The sequence below is a fragment of the Wasmannia auropunctata genome, unplaced genomic scaffold (assembly GCF_000956235.1).
Source record: "Wasmannia auropunctata unplaced genomic scaffold, wasmannia.A_1.0 LD336083.1, whole genome shotgun sequence".
NCBI classification, from domain to species: domain Eukaryota; kingdom Metazoa; phylum Arthropoda; class Insecta; order Hymenoptera; family Formicidae; genus Wasmannia; species Wasmannia auropunctata.
The window spans coordinates 2074410-2088279 of record NW_012026807.1 but is presented as its reverse complement, the minus strand read 5'-3'; the positions used below and the strand labels follow the sequence as shown (position 1 = coordinate 2088279).

The window sequence follows — 13870 nt, the reverse complement described above, 5'->3', positions numbered from 1 at the left end:
GATCAGAATTGATACTTTATGCCTGAACCGCTCGCAATAAATGTGCGCGTTCGAAAATTTCTCTCGGGGGAGGAGCGCACCTCGCGGAAAGGATGTTTCTTTCTCTACGGATATGACGAGTCGTGGCGTTCTTTAAAATCTCACGTTATCATTTTTTAATCGATACATAATATATTGTATATGCTCCTCCCCGCGTGGCGTTGGCTTCCAATATTCAATACCTATGTCTATCCCATATCGATAAATGTTATGAAAAGTATACACACGCGAAAACGAATTTCACATTAAAAGAGGACTCTCGATAAAAAGGGAAAGAAATCTCCGGGGCTTTTAATTTTCACACATAATAATGAAGATAATGAACCTTGAAACGAAGCGTATTAACTTGTCGGTTTCGGCATGTTTCCGCGATCCCCGATCTCTCGCTCGTTCCACCGCGCGAACGAATAACACAGCGTATCGCCGCGCGTTGATTGATTCAGCAGTTTAATTTAAAAGCTCCTCTCTTGTCCCAGTAATTAAGCCATAAAATTAAACTTCAACGGAGAATTCAACGCGTAATACTTCAACACGCGCAACGTGTACACGCGTGAAATTGTTCTCGTCATTGGATTTACATATCTCTGTTTTTCAGTCTCAACATACATATCGCGAATGTGTATACCAGCGGTATATCGGCTCTTCGGGCACGAAGACTGTGTGTCGCACGACTAAGTAAATCATAATACAAATAAATAAACCAATTAATTAAATTACGCGCGACGGAGGGGAGAAGAGGACAGTGCCGTCAAAGATCAAAGACCGACTCGGTAACGTTCGTTAGAAGAGAGATTCAAGAATAGCCATATCGTAAAAATAATTGCGCTGTAAAAGTGAGACTTTGTTTCCCAAGTGTCGTAATGATCGCGACCATTTTTCCAAACAAGAATTCCTTCCGCATGCCGCATGCTAGCAACTAGGAGAGAAGAATGTCTTTCTCTCTTTGAGTAACCCCGCGCGTCATTGGATTCCTATGGGCAGTAATGATTCGATAAATAGTCCGGCGATATTTCTTCTCTTGTTTTACGAGCCACCATTTCCTTAGAAACGGCCGGATTCTCCAGGAGGGGAGAGAACCTGAAAACAAGGCGGCTGAATATCCGAGACTCTCTCGGCTTTGGGAAGCCGCTTGTAATTATCTCGGGGGAGATGCTGGTTTCTTTCTTTCTAACGTTCCCTTCTCCTAGCTCTCTCGCAGCACGTGTTCCCGGATAAAACGCGTCTCAGAAGACATCGTCCCGCCCTCTCCGCTCGCCCATTCCGCGCCCCGTGAGGGCCTAACAATGGTTTATTGCAACACGCTAGTTTACGGTCGCTCGTACGACCTCATAACGCGACCATAACAAACGTCGATGACGTCAACCCTAGACCCGTCGAGGTAAAAAATTATGGCGCACAGGAAATTATAACGAGCGAAAAGAATTGATTAGTGTCTTACGAAATATGTATAAAAAAATCGTAAATTTTATCTCTCGAATAATTTTGAGAGCAACTTCATGTACAATAACACTGAAAAGAGCTTTTTCACAGCCGAAACGCAATGTTATTGTTATTCAATGTTATTGTACATGAAGCTGCTCTCAAAATTATTCGAGAGATAAAATTTACGATTTTTTATACATATTTCGTAAGACACTAATCAATTCTTTTACCTGCCAAAGTATACGGCTGTGAAAAGATGCTTTTTCTCTTTTCAATGTTATTGTATGTATGTACATGAAGCTGCTCTCAAAATTATTCGAGAGATAAAATTTACGATTTTTTATACATATTTTGTAAGACAGTAATCAATTCTTTTACCTGCCAAAGTATACGTGGATTCCACTCTTCGAAACGTGTTTTTCGCAGAGATGAATGACACTCGGAAGGGGCGGCTGTTCATCTGAATGTACACATTTTAATACGGTACAGCCGTGTACGGTAGATCCGGATATTACTCATTGAACAAAGCTTTTTCTTCCCGCCAACAACAAAGTACGTGAGAGAGGTGCCCGATTACTCGTCAAAGAACGAATAGAAGCAAGGCGAAACGACACGATGAGCTTTCCGAGCTTCCCCGATGAATTATTAAACGGGGAGTCCTGGCTTCTAATGAAGCTATAAAACGACCGGAGAACCACGGCAAACGGCACAATAGCAGAAAGCGGAGCACAAGGGAGAGGGACGGCAAGAGAGAGCAAAAGGAGAAACGAGAACGGAAAAAATTTCAAAGTTCTCGAACGAAACACGGCCAAATTAGCATCTTCTCGGCGCGAGAGAGAGAGAGAGAGTTTCGCTGTGAGAAACGACGACGCGCTTCCGCGAAAGAGTGAGGCAAATTATTGCAACGACGAATCGCACGGAACGACACGCCGCAGTTTCATTTGTACACACGACGCGATACGTTAATGTCACGACCGAGGGGGCCCCTTCGACCGTTCGTGTGCGCCGAGCAGTTACGTGTTACGTTTCCAACTTACGTTTGCTTAATGACAATGACTCATCGGTCACTCCGCAACGTGGTGCGTTTGGTACGTTGCCGCACTAATCAATGATTTAATCCGCCGCGAAAACACAGATGACGTCGTCACGTCGCGATTGCGCCGACGATGTCGCTGCGTGATACACTTTACGCGCAAATCATAATAATAAAGCGTGCCCACCCAATGGAAATTGTGGATTGCGAATTAGAGATCAGATTTCAGTCTTAGAACAAAACGGATTAAAATAAAGATTATCTGACTAGGGGGGGAGAGGGTCAAATCTGATCTCTAATTCGCAATTCTCAATCTTCAATATATGTGTAGTGCTTAACGCTCGACACGAGCTTAACGTTTACCGTCTTTCCCATGTGAATTCCAAAAATGGACCACGAAGATTATCGTCTAGATTTTTTTTCACATTATTTAAGACAATTAAAGATTATTTGAGACAGAACAATTTTGTTATTTATATGTGGTCTAGAGAATATTAAAAATTCGGACGCGAAGAAAGTTTCTATGTGTTCTCCGTTCTCCTCTATTTTAGGCAAATTCCGCACCGCGTGACAAAAAAAATCGTACATGGTTCGATAGCAAACATCATGGGAATGAATAACTCGTACTCACCGTAGACGAGCAGCAGTCCCCCGTCTCAATGGTCCATTACGGCCAACGGTGTCCCTCGATGCCCCTCGATGCTCCTCGATGCACTTGCGACGCACTCAATCACACTCGCGAAATAACACGACACGCGCATATTAGTAAACGAGTTCTTCCGACGGACGCGGATCCCACGGAACGCGATCGATATCTATCACCGACACCGAAAAGTACATTCGCGTCGCTAATCAACACCAGTGGCGGACTTTCCATTAGGTGCAGCAGGCGCGCGGGCCTAGGGGCCTCGATAGGGATCTCCAAATCCAATTATTGTCCAGGGGTCAAAATTCGCTAGTGCCCGTATCTATATGCGCAATACGATGGTCATTCGATACTCCTCCCGGTATTCCCGACAGTACTTACATATATTTTCTCATGAATTATTTATTTTTTATATACAATCGCACATTTGAAATCGCAATTCGAATGCGATAAGAGCGATTCCGGAACGACCGCGGTATTAACCCCTAAGTATTCGCGCGTGGAGGTCAAATTGATCCGTATGAAAAAATGAATGTATCTCTGTTTCGTTTTTGTTTGCGGCACTACCGCTTTCAGTATCTTTTCTTTCTCATTCACTTGGCTGACCCTAGAATCTAGCGAAATAGCAAATTTTTTTAGCTCGATAACGCTCAAGACATTTACCAAATAGTTCTTTTATTTTCAATCAGTTTTTTTACTTCTTGGTGTCACTTTAACTCCCGAGGGAGCACGTAACTATCTGTGATTTAATTTAAAAAAATTTAAATTAAGTAATTTTTTAATTTATAAGCACTCAAAGTATTATTAGACATTTTATTTGTATTATGTAAATTATTTTTATTAAATGAAATATAAAAATTTTATTGAATAATCTAGTTAACGTAAATATATTTTTCTGAGGCAAAAAAAACCATTTTTGTTGAATAATTTGGAGAAAAAAATTCACACAACGCTCAATAAAAAATCAAATTAAAGATAAAAATTTACTCATTCGAAAACTGCATATGAATGCGATTTTTAATTCACGCCTTGAACCTTGTAAAATTAATTATTTTATAAAATATTGTTGAAGTAATATTCATATATTTTATGTATCTATACTTTAACTTTAAATACAATAATAATTAAAATTTATTTTTAGTGTCTTTAAGGCATAAGTTGCAAATTCCGAATTTACTGACCATTAATATTACATTATATATAGTGATAAAATATTTTAAAAAATATAGATTTCTTTTAATTTCTAGTGCTTGAAAATTTTTATTTTATGTTTAAAATATGTCTCAATTTATGATTACTTATAAATAAAAATAAAAAAATTTTGTTTATACATAAAAAATAAATAAATTTAAATAAAATCAAATTGACTCCCCACGCGACACTTACGTCAAAAAAATTACATGAATCCTTAAGGGTTAACTACAATTTTGCACTTCTAAGCTACAAAATAATTAAACATTAATATCGCGACTAATGTAAAAAAAATAATCACAATTATCATTAATTATCGCGTATTTTGATTGAATTGTGCACGTAATTTTATAAAGCAATCATATTAATTACAGCATACAAACTAGAGCAAATTATAATGTAACTGTAGTTATGTTGTTTACAACTCTACTGAACTTTTGATGTAAAGCGCATCTGCAAACGGTGATTAATACAGAAAATAATTGCGATCAATTACTACATATATAAATGTTAATTAGTGCACGTATATAAATATATCGACAATTACAACATACATAAATACTGTCGATTACTGTTAATATAAATACATATATTTCAATTAATGCACAATAATTAATTTGAAAAATTCGTGAAAAGAAAAATGATTATATATATGTATAATACCTACTACTGGACGGAATGTGACAAAACTCATTAAGCATTAACTCGAATGTGGCATAATAATGATAAGAATAACTTTATATAATAATGTCCAATGGTAAATTTTCTATCATAACAAACGCATGTCTCGAGCCTCTCGGTATCTCAAGGGTCTTCGAATGAAGTTGCGTTTAGGGGCCTCTAAATGTCAATATCCGCCACTGATTAATACATTAAAACCCGTATCAATCACCCGAGTCAATCGACACTCCCGATGCACAATTACGCTCAAGTAGGACGAGACGGATGCACTTGTGAGGAACTTTCGATAAACATTAGTCGTATACGGTGGCAATCAATATTCGTCACAGATATCGGAAAACACATTCAACCGCGATCAATCGACGCATCGACAATAAGACATCCGTAGACCCGCTTCGGTAAGTACTTCCGACGAGTTTCGCGCAAAAATATCGCGAAAAGTGGTGCGCCGGAGCAATCATGGCGGCACAACGAGCGTTACGCGCGCTAGTATCGTAAACAAGCGGGATCATCTATGTCAACAGACAGCCGGTCGTGCCCGCGCGCGCGTCCTTCGCGGCTCCTCTACGATGTTATTCGACGCTCCTTCGATGTTCCGCGTAAACAGACGGCACCCGGCACGCTCGAGCGAGCGTATACCGACGCGATACGAGAGCGTCTTCGACGACGAATCGTCCCGACGTATGCGTCGATCCGGCGAAACGCGAAGCGACAGGCCGCCGACCGCGATCGCCGGCGGATGCGGTCGCGCGGGTTGATCAGCATGCCGAAACGGTTGCTCGTCCGCTCGATCCAGCGATTCCCGATACTCGCTCATACGCGGAACTCACCCGGGGAGGACGGGTAAAAAGACGTGAAAACGCGACTCCCTCGCCACGGACGTGAAAACGCGGAATGACTGAAGCGACTCCGAGAGGAACCGGTCACGTGACTCACGTGATTTGACTCGCAACTAATTTCACGCGTTCGCGCGGCGCGCGAAATTTCTTACCGACGCGGCGCGCGGCGCGGCGTTTTATTGGGACGTTTAATGAGAATATTAATGTCGCTAAAGTAAATTCGTAGATTGGTGTAAACGTTTGCATCGCTCGAATTTGGATCACTTGACATTTCTGCTTTTAGCAAGAAATAAATATAAAAGTCGGGACGACATAAAATAATTTCTTACATTTTTTCTCATTTGTCTCGATACTTCTATCTCGTTATTTTTCCGTAAATAAATATTTTTGCACTTCGACGGTACAAGCGAGCGTATTGTATTGAAAATTATATCGATATATATTGGATTTTATTCGTGTGTATACAGAATATATACCAAGTTATTCAAACAAATCTTATTACAGTGAAAATTCCATTTTACCGTTATTGTAACGATGTTCGGTTACGTCACACAGAATTCTCTTTAAATATAGGCGAGGAATAAAATGGGAAATATCGATGTATGTCATTACTTATATAGGAACAATATCACTCACGTAAAATACACACGCGTCGCACAGGCTCTATTTCCGGACGCATTCCGCCCTGTACAGTTATCCGAATCGGGTGTCGCCGTACTCTAACGAGACTATCTCCGAGATGCGTTGAAACTGAGCGCGAGTTTCCAGCAGAATTGATTTCGCCGAAACGTCGAACTTCCGTCCAAGAGCAATGTAAACTCGCGCGGCTATATAGACCCACGATGAGATACCACGAAGGCGTTGGGACAGTAAATTCGTGTAATTTGATTCGGTCAAGTTAACGAACCGTGTCGCGCTCGCAACATTCGTAGTTCAAGTTGGCCAAACAAAGGGCCATTAAGTATGCTAATGTCCGTCCGGGCGAGCTTGTGGATGCGTTCACGCGAGATAAGCGTGAATGTCGTAAGCGTCGCGGAGGGACGAAGATTCTTCAAAGTCGGATGCTGCCGCGAGATTAGTTTATCATGTCCCGTTTGACGTGAGTCGAACTGAATTTTCCTGTATCCGAGAGATAGGAAGAGAAAGAGACAGAAAGAGTGGAAAAAAGACATGTTAATCTTTAAGCTGTCAGTCAATCAAGCGCTTGACGGCGAAGAAAGAATTCGATGAATTCAAATTGAATGTCAAATTGAAATTTTGTAGAATTTATCGAATCATTTATCGGATCAACGTCTCGAGTTTTACATTATACGTGAAGCATAATACATATTATACGTAATACACATTATACGTAAAGCATAATACATGGAATAATAAAGCTTGCAGCACTTGTTATTCCATGTATTATTTTCAATGAAACACAGAGTTAATGTGTATATATACATATAACACACACACACACACACACACACACACACACACACACACACGTTACATACTTATTAAAAAATCTATTTTAATGTAAAAAATTTACTTGAAATTATATTATATAAGAAATAATAGTGTGACGCTATCGATTGCAAAAATCTATGCGACTGTCAAAGGGTTAAACTTACGTGTGTGTATGTGTATGTATAATTTATATGAAATTACATTATATAAAATATAATAACATGACGCCAGAGCGGATCGATTGCAAAAATCCATACGACTGTCAAAGGGTTACTTATACGCACGCGCATACATGATGTGTATTCTACATATAACAGTCAAACAACTCAAAAATCAATTTCCAAAAAATACGTTTGAATATTTTTAATCATTAAAATTTTGTAATATTATAATTAATTTAAAAATTTTGGCGTAATAATTAATTATCGAAAATTAAAAGTACGATCTTTCTTTTTTTCTTTATGTTTCTATTCTTTTATTGCAAACAACTCAAAAATAAATTTTTATGTCGTTATTAGAGCAAGCAAGTGACATGTACAATCGTGGACACATCGGTTGCGACACATTCTTTTTTATAGATTTCAAAACGCACTAATATTTTGCAAATGCGGACCACGATTGGTGTTATACTGTCTCTAGACTAAAGATAGTAACATCGTGGTTCGCATTTGCAACATATTAGTTATCTATAAAGTATATATTATTTATATTAAATATATACATAACAGAAACCTATAAAAAGTATCGCAACCGATGTGTTCACGACTGTACATACACTTTTATTCTATTTCTCTAATTAAAAAAATATAGTTGAACAACAAATTGCTGTTCTACAATAATCTGTTCCGTATTGCAATTTCTAATTTATTTAGAACGACTATATGTTCGCACACAGTATTAAAAGCTAGCAGTATTAAAAGATTGCCGTTATTATCGCAAGACATATCGTGTTCAATGCGACAGATTCAGGAAAAAGCGACGCGTGACTTTTCCATCGATCCGTGTGCAATTGCGCACGCGATTTACACACTTCCAATGTTGATCGCGACGTCGTCGAAATTGACGGTCGTACGCATTATACGCGACTTATCTCGCAAACGTCCGCGAGCATCCGTCAGCGTGATCTGCGGATACGCGCTCGAGGATACGCGCCCATTAACATAAAAGCGGCGTATCTCGCGATCGCAACCGCGCGGCATTAATTCATTCCGCTGTTCGCTCTCGCGACTCGCGCTCGTATACATACATATATATATATATATGTATACACGATATACGTCGCCCACCACGTATCTGCGATCGGGAAAACGTCACTCGGACGGAACACAGTAGCGCATCGACTTTCCTATCTCGTCGATCGTACCTCTCCCCGCGAACCGTAAGAGCATCCCGAACGTGCCCGCGCGCGTGCACTTCACCGATATAAATCTTTGATTACCGGCAGGAAGGGCCCGGCAAGAATGGCGTAACGCGCCAGCGTCGCCGGGATACGTATATCTGCGCGACGACGTCTCGTCGTCTCCCGCCTCCTCTTCGTCTTTCCGCGACCCGCTGGTTTCTTTGAAGAACCGGCACACCGCCCGCTCGCCGCGTCGAGCCTTCCGAGTTACCGACGATAATACGACGTGACTTCTTGCTCTTTGCCGTCGGCCATCGAGGGTATCTGACTCCTGCATATCTGGATGGGTCGTTATCGATTTCAAATCGCAGTGACATTAGGCGTAACGCAGGATCCTCCTGGGCCCGCCCTACGGGAAGGAATAACGTTAATTTTTTAGGGACTCGCCCCCTCGTTCGTTTTCACTTTCGCTCTCACTTCGCAAGCTAGATCGCCCCTTAGGCGCTACGACTGAGGGTATTTCAATCGTTCATTATTCTCTCGAATAATTCATCTCTACTTCCTGCCATTGACACGACGAGAAATTGTGTGCTGAAATGAAACGGCGCGCATGCTACAAGTTAAAGGAATTTAAATAGATCGAATACGAGAGAATCTCTCTCTTTCTCTCTCTCTCTTTCTCTCTCTCGTATGAAAAATTATCGTCTATACTTGTCGGAACTATCTAGAGATTCAGTGTCCCGATACAACGGTAGCGGCGACAATCGGTCCGCTGGGAAAATTGCTTTAAGCAAATTCGCCGACGAACTTGGCGAACAGACGGCTTATTGCGATGCGAAGAACCGCGGCGAATTAATTTCGTGGAACTTGTTAGACCCCGTCGTCGCACGCGTTACCGTGTAACCGCCGCGAATTTAATTATGCGACGCACGTAAGCGGGGAAACTTTGCCACCGTACTTTACAATTATCATACGATTATAACTATCTTTCGCGTAATCTCTTATCGCTTCTCGATTTGAATCAGAAATTTGGGACGCCGCGTGAAATGCACGAAAGTTTATACGAACTTGTACCTTATACTACTAGTAGTCGTTCTCGTTCCTTTTGCCAATTTCGCCGCGTGTCTCGTTCCGCCCCGGCGCGGTGTGGCGTTCGAAGGATGCGAGACGCTAGCGACTAGAGAATTCGACTTTGTCATCTCGTTAATCGCCGCTGGCGGTGTCATCGTGAAAAGTTCTACCGTTTGCACCGGCGCGGCGGAATAAATGCCGCGCCGAGAAAATCCGTACTTCCCCCGAACGACCCTACTTTCACGGTATCGCTCTCATCGTCGGTTCCCTTCCAGACGGCGAGCCGTCTCGTCTCTCGGTCTCCGTAACGAAGAAACTAGATTTACCCTTGCAACCGGTAACTTTACACGCCGCGCGCACCCTTCTTCGCGCTCCTCTCCCTCCCTTCCCTTATTTCGAATTACGATGCTCACGATTGATTCGATTCGACTCGCAATTCGACGCCGCACGCTCTTACACGCGCCCGTATTTTACGCAGCCATCGTCACGTCCTCCTGATTACCGAAGAGAAGAGGCTCGCGAGGCGTAACCACCCTCGGCGTGACTCATTCGTCATTTCTCGGTCTCATCCCCCGTCGACGGTATTCTATATATCGTCGTGTTGTGACGTTTCTACGCCAACATAGAATTCATCGAAGCGATCGAAACTCTTTCTTTGATGGATAAAACTTAATATTTTCATTTTCTTAATGCCACTATGTGTATGTGTGTGCAGTATGTACGTAAAAATAAAAAATGTTTAGTGCGCGACAAAGTAGGTTCCAACGATAAACAGGAAAAAGTTTTGAATTTGCCGGGGCACCACGACGCGAAGCGCCGTACCCAGAGTAGTTCATCAAAATGAGATAAAGTATTCGCTCCAAGTTCAACGGGATGTTTGCCCCTCCCTGTGCCTCTTATTTTTCTTCGCAGCCTCCGCGTTTCCCGTCTTTCCGTCGGCGCGGCGGCGGATGCATGTAGCGCAACGCAAACGAGTCGACTTTCCTTGCGAGAGAATTCGCGAAAAAGTGGAAGAAGAGCGATGTATGCAAAGTGGCGCGGCCGACCTTGAAGGAAACCGAAGTTGAGCGATAAATTTTCATGCGACGCCGGTGGAGCCCGCGACGAGTTGCGGGGGCCAAAGGGGACCCGGTGTAACTTTCGAGCACGTTGATTATAATTGTGATTTATGCCGGGGACTTGGCCCCTCTCTCTCTCTCTCTCTCTCTCTCTCTCTCTCTCTCTCTCTCTCTTCCTTCTGCCATTTTCTCGTGCTCTCTTATTCCAGCACTCGCTCGCGATTCATTCCTTCTCCTTCCCTTTACTCCCATCTCATCCGCTCTTATGCTTCTTCTATATCTTCGCTACTGTATCAGCGAGGGGCTTTCGCAGACAACGTCCAATGATAGAATACGCATTAGGGTGTTATTACGGCGTATTGCCGTACTTCGAGGAGTACGCGCGGTCGCTGAGGGCTAAACATGCTTCGGGAGGAAGACAGAATGGTCCCTCAAGTCCGCGGAGTCGAAGCAGTTACCGTATCGTCCGGCAATCCGCACACAATACCAGTTAAACAAGGCATGACTTTACATAAATTTGCATAAGACTGAGGATCCCGCTAGCCTTCGTCATTTAATAATAGAATGGTACATGTTGACTGTAAGATATATGAGATATTTCTCCAAATACCGCGTAGCATAATTTTCCCGAATTGAATATTTCGTTAGATGCAATGGAATGTGTAAAATTGTTTGAAATTAGCAGAAATCGCTCGAAATAGCGGAGAGGTGGCGGACCGTACTCCCAATTTGGAAATATGGAGATGTTCAAATTTGAATTTCTATTTTTCGCCACAGCCCCGCAACTCGTTTTCCATGCATAACAACCATTTCGCCGTCCTTGAACTACAACAACCGGTGGCCCTTCAGATTTTCCAGTTTAGAACTGCATGAACTACGTGCCGGATATGAACTGCAGAGCACGCGCGAAGAATTCTTCGAGTATTTCTGAATTGAGATAGTTTCAAGAGTCACGAGAGGACCGTAAAGCAGAAAGATCTCGTTGCTCTTCTTTGAAATTTCATGCTCCTCTTATATTATACAAATGATCATATTGTATTCTTACATCTATTGTATATTGTACTTTCTATTCTCTACACTGAGAAAAGTGTTTGATATTTGTAACCGTAATTGATAAAATAATGATGATTAGGAGCTCTCTTATATATACTTTGTAGTTTAATTGTTGTAATGTTAGTAGTAATTAGGTATATTTACAATTTAACTAGAAAAATATATATAGCTCCGAAAATAACTAAATTATAGTTAAATTATGACAACTGCAATTATTGTTCCTTTCAGTTTTATTTTATTTTATTTATATAGATTAATAAGAAATAGAATATACATCTATCCACCAATTTTTAATAACAATATATAACGTGGAATCGACTTAGAATTCTTTGATGTTATCTCTTGCTGTCCAAAAAAAATGAACAAAAAAAAATGAATCGCGCAACAAGCATATTGTAACCGCCGAGATTCTTATATGTTATTGAATAGCTCCGTACTTCTGCGATCCATGACGAGCGCCTTTCTTTATGTTTATTTAATCAAGATTCTCCGACAAATGTCACAGCGTTTCCCCTCTGGTCTCTCCGGTGTCACGACTTGATGTGTCCCTTCACAGTTTCGCATTAGATTGGGGGGATTGCGTCCCCCTGTTCCCTTTCATCAATACTGTAGGGAACGGGGGGGGATCTGTCAAATTCATACAGAAATTATCCCAGTTTTTGTAATTCTTTTTTTAATGTTCCTCTATACACAAGGTCGACAGGGCAATATCGATCTCGACGCACCGATTGAACAATAACGCCCGGCTCTCGATAACGCCCGTATCGCGCAGTCGTACTTTAAAGCATTTAGTTAATGACGCGCGCGCTAATTGCTTCGTGGCATGTCATTATGTGGCAAGGTATTTGACGTTTCTAAGGTAACGGCTTCGCCTCTCACGAGGAGGGTCCGAACGAACAAATATACGTTCCTGCGTTTCATCCGTTCGGCAAACGTCAACCCCTCGGACCGCGCTGTCTGTCACTCCAGACTTCGGGGGTGCCAGACAACGAGTGTGCGGAGCCGCGCGCTCGAGGGTGCGAGCGAGAGAGTGAAACAACGGAGAGAGAAATGGAGGGTGGTGGAAAGAGGCCGGGGGGAGGGGGGTGGGAGGGAGATCGGTGGAAACCAGGGAAGAGCCCAGGATGTAGGTATTGTCTGCAGGAAATGGGACGAGGGTTGCGCAACGTTTCGCGCGCGCGCGCGCGCGAGAGGAGCGAGGGCTCGAGCTGATAATCCCGAGAAAGAACGGCTTAGCGGCTAAGTTGCCGAGCTTATCTTGCGCTTTTTGCTTCCCGATGGAAGAGATGCAGCGCTGTAAGTCACCCACCGTTCTCTCTCACGCGCGTTTTTTTTTTCCTTGCGAGGGATTTCGTGCATTCGAATTTGGACGTCGTTAGAAAATTATTATACATGCGCGAAAAAGTTTCGTAACGAGCCGGGAGAGCTGGTCGTTACAGTCACGCGTCGTATGCATCCCGCTCTCCTCGCGATATTAATAATTACGCGGAACTCGGTATAGTTTCCGTTGAAGAAATCCAAAGAGAGATTGTACTTCTTTTATGTCCTCGAGGGTTGCGGGCGCGACGAAACTTTCCTCGTTTAGCCCTCCAATTTATGTTGATAAACTCTCGCGTGATGCAGTTACACCCTTCCGCTCCCTTTACCCCGGATACACTTCTCTAATCAAATCATTCCCCTTTTCATCTAATACACGAATGTAGTAAGTGCCTTCGCCTCGGCGGCCGACTAGCGCAAGCTCATCTCGTTTCGGATAGGCTAATTCGACAGGATACACGAAACAGTGTCGGGCTTGAGATAAAACAGGAAGAAAAATTCGAAGAATCACGCGTTTTGCTGTAAAAAAAATCTGTGCACAAAAATGTCTCTCATAAAAAATATTTCTCATACGTAAGAGGATCGATATACATATAAATTTTACGACTGCTCGTAGCGCGAAAGAATATTTCACTCGATCTTTATCGTGACGTCAAATATTTCTCTCACGATACAATTCTTCAAATAACCGTAATATGCCATTATATCAAGTACAATGTCTCCGCAGCC

General features: G+C 42.2%; 1 long non-coding RNA gene across 1 annotated transcript in view; it reads right to left on the bottom strand.

Annotated features, from left to right (window-relative positions):
• LOC105448710 overlaps positions 1-5805 on the bottom strand; it is a 50424-nt gene extending 44619 nt beyond the window's left edge. Inside the window, exons 1-2 of the long non-coding RNA XR_974269.1 lie at positions 4995-5805; positions 3126-3462 (exon numbers count right to left, since the gene is read on the bottom strand). This is a non-coding gene — a long non-coding RNA (uncharacterized LOC105448710). The remainder of the gene's footprint in view (positions 1-3125; positions 3463-4994) is intronic.
• Positions 5806-13870: the final 8065 nt, after the last annotated feature.